The sequence below is a fragment of the Coptis chinensis genome, chromosome 4, assembly GCF_015680905.1.
Source record: "Coptis chinensis isolate HL-2020 chromosome 4, ASM1568090v1, whole genome shotgun sequence".
Lineage (NCBI taxonomy): Eukaryota > Viridiplantae > Streptophyta > Magnoliopsida > Ranunculales > Ranunculaceae > Coptis > Coptis chinensis.
Window position 1 is genome coordinate 19748962 of NC_141459.1, and position 6427 is coordinate 19755388.

The window sequence follows — 6427 nt, forward strand, 5'->3', positions numbered from 1 at the left end:
TCCTGGGAATGTTTTAAATTACCGATTTACCCTTCGAATGCAAAGTGTAGAAAATTTCGTGGGTGAAATTTTTGGGCACCCCTCTCGACCAAAATATTGGATTAAAACAAAAAATACGGGAATTAATAAACGGCGGCAAGTTTTCCCATTATATATAAGATAAACAGTCAAGGGGTCTGAACTCTTTTTGCAAAGTTGACTGCAAGACAATTTTTTGACAGAAGAACACCTGTTGATCACAATGGGTAAAACTAAACATTCTAGCGATTAGATTGCATTGGCAAAGTGTAATTAGATTTAACAATGAGGGAACACCCCAAATCAGAAACTGGCTTGGATATGAATACATCAATATAAAAAAACCTAATAGTTTTTAACAATGATGGAATGCCCCAAATTAGAAAGTCGACTTGGACATGAGTACATCAATGAAAAGAAAAAACAACTGGGAAACAAATTGGTAAGGAAAAGAACTCTAAGAGAAGTGTCAAGACTAACCTGTATCCCATGAGAACCTGACAACTTTTTGTCGAGTTTCTTTAAGTAGATAACGCATGGCAGGAGCTTCCATCAAGTTGCTTGCAAAATTGTGATATTTGAAGGCAAAACCTATACGTTAATGGAAAAAAATGAAGTTCACATTGAAGATGAAAATATCCCAAAATTACGAATCAACCCAAGTCATAGAGATCAGGGCTTAAAACTGGAATTATATATAGATTTATTTTTGAACAAGAAATATATTTCAACAGTGAACATCATATATGCACCTAAAAGAAAATATTGAATAAAGATACAGGCTCCACTATGCACTACACCACCACAACACATTCTGAAAGGACAAAAACATGTACAATCTCTATTCACATATTTGGTATTTCGATACAAATGAACTAACAGTGGAGATAGCTTTGACATTCTACCAGACTTTAACATAGTATAACTTGGCATAACAGAAATAAACTAATAATTCTGCAGGCTTTTCTACAACATTTCAGGCATTTCATTTCAACAAATTAGAAAGAATAAATTGACCCAAAATCATAAGCAATTTGCTTAACCTGTAAAATAATAAACTACACTACAACACAAATAGCTTCCTTGGAGTTAACTAACTTTCCTATAATTATCTAGAACAATAGAAATCGCACATGGCCTCATAGACATGGATGGTTAAAAGGTGTAATAGAATGAGGAAAGGAGAAATAGAAGAATGTATAAATTCCAGTAAAATTAATCGATAAAAATTGAAACACTAATTGTTGCTTCCTTCCCAAGTCCTAACACAAACTATTTTTAACAATTTGTATTGTGAAGTCGAATAAGGAAGATGTACACAATAAGGAGAGAATGAATGGAAAGTACCTAAGTGAGAGGAAACAGAGTAGTCACCTCTTGCCAACGGAGGAAGATAGAGAAAACAATGGATTAAATCATTCAATTAACTTGATAAAGCTTAAATTTCTCAGATTTCTTCTTGGTTACCCATTATCACATACATTAAACCACCTAGATTGAAGGTGCTATGTTCAACTAAATTTGCCATGTTCATTTTTAGTATGATAAGCTAAATAAAAAGTTATCTAATATGGACTATTTTAAGTGCAATGTCTTCTTAAAAGGTTTATCATATTATATCCAACTAAAGTGCAATGTCGTTCTCTTAATCACATAGCATAGCTTCATTCCAGGATTGTCAAGTTATAATACACAGATGTATGAGTATTTAGAATCTTACACATATGCTCGTTGACACATAAGGAAAATGTGTCCATCCTCATCCCGCACAATAATGATAGCTGCGTTCGTTTGTTACTCAACCCCATGGCTCCATTTCAGTCGTTAAGGCACTGGGAAACCACCAATAAAAATGAGCATTGCACCCAAATGCAACCCCAAATGAAGACTTAGTAAGTCACCACTATTGCCAGAGCAGTCAAAAAATATTCAACATTCCGAAGTATGAGTTAATGAAAAGGAAATTAAAAAAAAAATACGCAATTCAAAACCATCAAATAAAAAAGAATATGAAAGCAAATCATCAAATTTAGTAAGCGGGAGAGAGGGTTGGAAAGTTTTGAAAAGAAGACATCTCCTAAGGGGCAGGATGGTTTGAATAGTATCAAGTTTTAAGAAGGGAAATATAATGATAGCAGGCAATCGTAGCAAGGTCTAACAACCAGGAGCAACACATATTAGAATTCAAAGCGAACTCGGCTGCTACAGGTGAAATTAGCCCCTTTCATGGTGCAATCATGGCACGTAAATCGTTAGAATGAAAAGTTATAAAATCTAACCTACAAAAGATCGATCAAAAGAATAACAATAATGACCAATGACCACAGCAAGGCCTATATTCAATTCTGGCTACTCCGAACCTTATGAGTAAATACCCATCAATGTATGAACAACAACATAGAAAAATTAAAAACAATCAAGTCTCGTGTCACAATATATTAAAATCAAGGCATAAATTGTAACATTCAGCTATCTTTATCAAGCATTGCTTCCTTTATACTAATAACCTGATAGCAAGTAAGGATTAACTGTGTAAATATGTTTCCAAATAGAACAATAATCCAATCAACAGAAAATAAAATAGGAGATAGCTTGCCAGGGCACCTCAGCAAGTGTTAGTGATATTCAAACACCCACATTGCTATCCTAAGTGCACGTAGAAATAGAAACCATCATCTCTTACCTAGGTGAGGATGGGCAAAAGTAAGTCCTAATTTGTTTATGCCTCGTTAAGAGCTTTAACTTCCTTGTCAATCCTGGGTTTTGAATCCTACGACTCTTGTTTAAATTAACCTAATAAAGCATTCATGTTTTGCGCTGACGCACTCCTGCACTCCTCTCTCCTATTTAGCAAGGCATGAAAGTCAAACAGTTTTTCTTGTTCTAGTTGGGAATTTTTTAATCATTCAAGTAAAGGCACCCTTTCATGAATGAGGAAAAAAGTTATCTTAAATATGCCAATTTACATTTATAAAGAATAGAAAAAGCTAGGATTCATGGGTGTGCACGTGTGCAACTAAGAAGGCAGACCCATAGATTTTATAACTTTTAAAATTTAGTTTGAGCAACTGCACACTCTTACGCCCCTTCACTATGGCCTTGTTGATGATAAAATTCTTGATGACGACACCCCTGGTTGTTGACATGGGAAACCGCACTATTAGGCATCAAAAGGTAAGACGAACTAAGGACGTAAAATGCCAGTCCGTAACGGTTAGGGAAGGTAACCCCTTATGTAGCAACCCAACTGTAGATGGTTGGTTGAGCGAAGCCTCTAAGACCTGTGTTTTCGGAAGGATGCTCCATAGGGAACATCATGACCAAACTCAAAGAAAGGTGAAGTTTGTATCCTCTAGGAGTAGGGGCGTAGGGGATTGTTAGTGATGCTCACATAACACAATACAAAATGTTCCGTTTAGCAAAGCCTCTAAGACATGTGTTTCCGGAAGGATATTCCATAGGGAACATCATGACCAAATTCAAAGAAAGGTGAAGTTTGTATCCTGTAGGAGTAGGGCCTTAGGGGAATGCTAGTGACACTTCAGACACACACACCAACTCAATTTTCCCTAAAACACCTTTAGACACGTAAAACAATTTGTATAATTCAGACACATAACTGGAGCATCCCACAAATACTAAGTTATTCATAAAACACCCAACCGACAGGTAGAAGGACAAAAAATGGAGCATCCCACATAACAATCACGCACATAAATCTTAACTCTCACATTAAAGCTAACGTTTTAAAAAAATGGCGGAGAAACAATGGTTACCTTAAGATTCGGTAGCAAGAGCACTAACAACACCCCTATGAGGCTCAGTAAGCAACCCAGGCAGTAAGATAGGCATAGATGCTTATTTGCTCCATCTCCCATAGAAGCCAGCACGGTTTTTTTTGTTTCAATCCATTCTATGAACTTGTTCAACTCTTGAACCTTCAATTTGTGTTATTTAAACAACAAACTCAGCCTTACTTGAGGAATGTATACATATATAAGGAACCAAAAATTAGAATCAAATCCAACCTTAAGAACATCCCCTTCTTCACTATCTTGATTGGTAATATCTTGCCATTCACTAAGCAACGTACTTTGCTCTAAAACTGCTTTGACCACTGCACAAAAAACGATTATTATATTAGCACAAAGGCTAATTAAAAAAAATCAGTAACGTTGCTCTCATACTTTCTTATGTCAGTATAAGTATTTTCTGCCTTTTTGGGCCTTAAAAGACCAACTTGCATTATCACGTATAACCCAACCACCCATACTAAGGTTCTACACTCTTAGTGACTCCAATCAACGACAAATTGAAACGAAATATTGAGAACCCCAACATTCCATGTCTCAAAATGTGGACCACTATTCTATTTTAAAAAAAAAAACAACGACAACGACAACAACAAACAACAACAACAACAACAACAACAACAATGATAATATTCCCTACAACAAATGCACTTCACAATTGAGTAACTTTGCTTCTCTAGTTTGAGCATGAGCATGAGCATGGAATATCTCTATTATAAGCCCTACCCGGTCTAAAATAGGTTTCCCCCTCTCACGCTGCAATTACAATTCTAAAAGTATCAATACCATAGCATCTATATAGGCAGAATTTTACTATAAACAAAAGAGAACTTGCCTCTAGATTACGTTGCTGGACCCCTGAAAGAATGGCGTTTACAAAGACAGCATCAAACTCATCCTGCTAAAACTAAATGGTCCTTGTTAAACTCACCCAAGTCGTGAACTAAAGATGAATCAAAATGAATCCGGTGTTACCTTTGTCTCCTCAGCATCTATATGACATTTAATTGTTTTCATAGTCCCACTTCCAAAGTATGTGCCTAGAACAAACATTAAACATACATTATATATATTAAAAAAATAAAATTTATTTACTTTTAAAGTAAATATGAGAAGAACCTGAATTAATTGATCTAGCAATTGGATTTTGAACAACGACATGAGCCGGCCTTTCCTTTTCACTAATATCTCCAACAAAGAATCCATCTCGCTGCTCTTCGAGAGAGTTGGCGAGGTTTAAAGCTTCAGAAAGCTTAGCCTTTAAAGCGACATCTGAACGAAGGTGAGGTTGAACTACAAATAGTTTTTTCTGGGTCTTTGTTGTAGATAAAATTTGGGTTGGATATTTCATCTGTTTTCTGTTTCAATGAGTGAGATGAAAAAGAGTGGGTTCAAAGTAATCAAATAGAGGACAAATATATTACCTTTTGAAACCAAATTTTTTTTTGTTCGCGTGACTTCTAATAATAATCGGCAGTAGAGAGACAATCAGGTATGTTTTTTTTTGTTGTGGCTTTCAGTTCAAGGGAGAGCAAATTATGGAGATTTGGGAGAGAGAAGAAGAAGAGAAGAAGAAAAGAGAGGGTTGGTTTGCTTGAATTTAATTTTGGAATAAAAGGTATTTATTTGGCAATTACTGAAGGGTAAGCCGCGAACAATTGAATAAGGGCATATAGTTGATTTCTTACCTGAATTTACACATACGTCCTTAAGTGACTATGTAATATTAAGGGTATAGATGGTATTAAATTTTGAAATGACAAAGTAGTCTTTTTTAAAGGCATTGAATAATTGATTTTAATATTTTATCAAGGGTATTTGATGGTAGAAAAAAGGTTGGTTCAATTTAAATGTCCAAGTTAATTATAGTATACTCTACGAAATAAAAGGTATTTATTTGGCAATTACTGAAGGGTAAGCCGCGAACAATTGAATAAGGGCGTATAGCTGATTTCCGACTTGAATTTACACATACGTCCTTAAGTGACTATGTAATCTTAAGGGTATAGATGGTATTAAATTTTGAAATGACAAAGTAGCACTACAAGAAAAAGGGGCTTTAGCCACGGATGACCCGGAGCATTAGCCAAGGACCAAAGCTGTAGAATTATTAGCCACGGTCACCAGCTGTTGACATAGTTATAGTTGTCTACGTAGCAAGGCATGACACTATTTTGCAACCTTTTGCGACGGTAACAGCGCGTGGGTGTTCCCACGGCTTCGACCGTTGGATCAGATCTTGGCACAGTATGTTTTCACCCACGGTTTTCTTTCCTCGGTATAGATCCGACATTGCTCCAAAGTTTTGGGCGCGGAGCACCAAAATTTCTCTCCCACAAAAATTCGATACCCACAGAGAAGTTGGAACTAATCTCACCACCTCTAGCTTCCACCGCCTTTGTAGCAAAAAAAAAACAAAACTTCCACGGCCTCTCTCACCATCTCTCTCATCTTCTTCCCTTACAGTTCGACACTATTATCGGTTCTCTCGCCATCTCTCTCATCAAACACCAAAGTAAAGCTTAAAGGTATCTTTTTTAAGTTTTTAGTTTATTAAAAGTTGCGTTTTTTTTTTTTTTTTTTTTTTAATTTTGGAT

At 35.8% G+C, this 6427-nt stretch overlaps 1 long non-coding RNA gene across 1 annotated transcript; it reads right to left on the reverse strand.

Moving 5' to 3' along the window:
* Positions 1 to 4621: 4621 nt before the first annotated feature.
* On the reverse strand, positions 4622 to 5130 carry LOC147502433 (uncharacterized). Its single transcript, XR_015220000.1, has 3 exons — positions 4950 to 5130; positions 4806 to 4870; positions 4622 to 4728 (listed from the first exon to the last, which is right to left on the reverse strand). It is a non-coding gene; the product is annotated as an uncharacterized LOC147502433 (long non-coding RNA).
* Positions 5131 to 6427: the final 1297 nt, after the last annotated feature.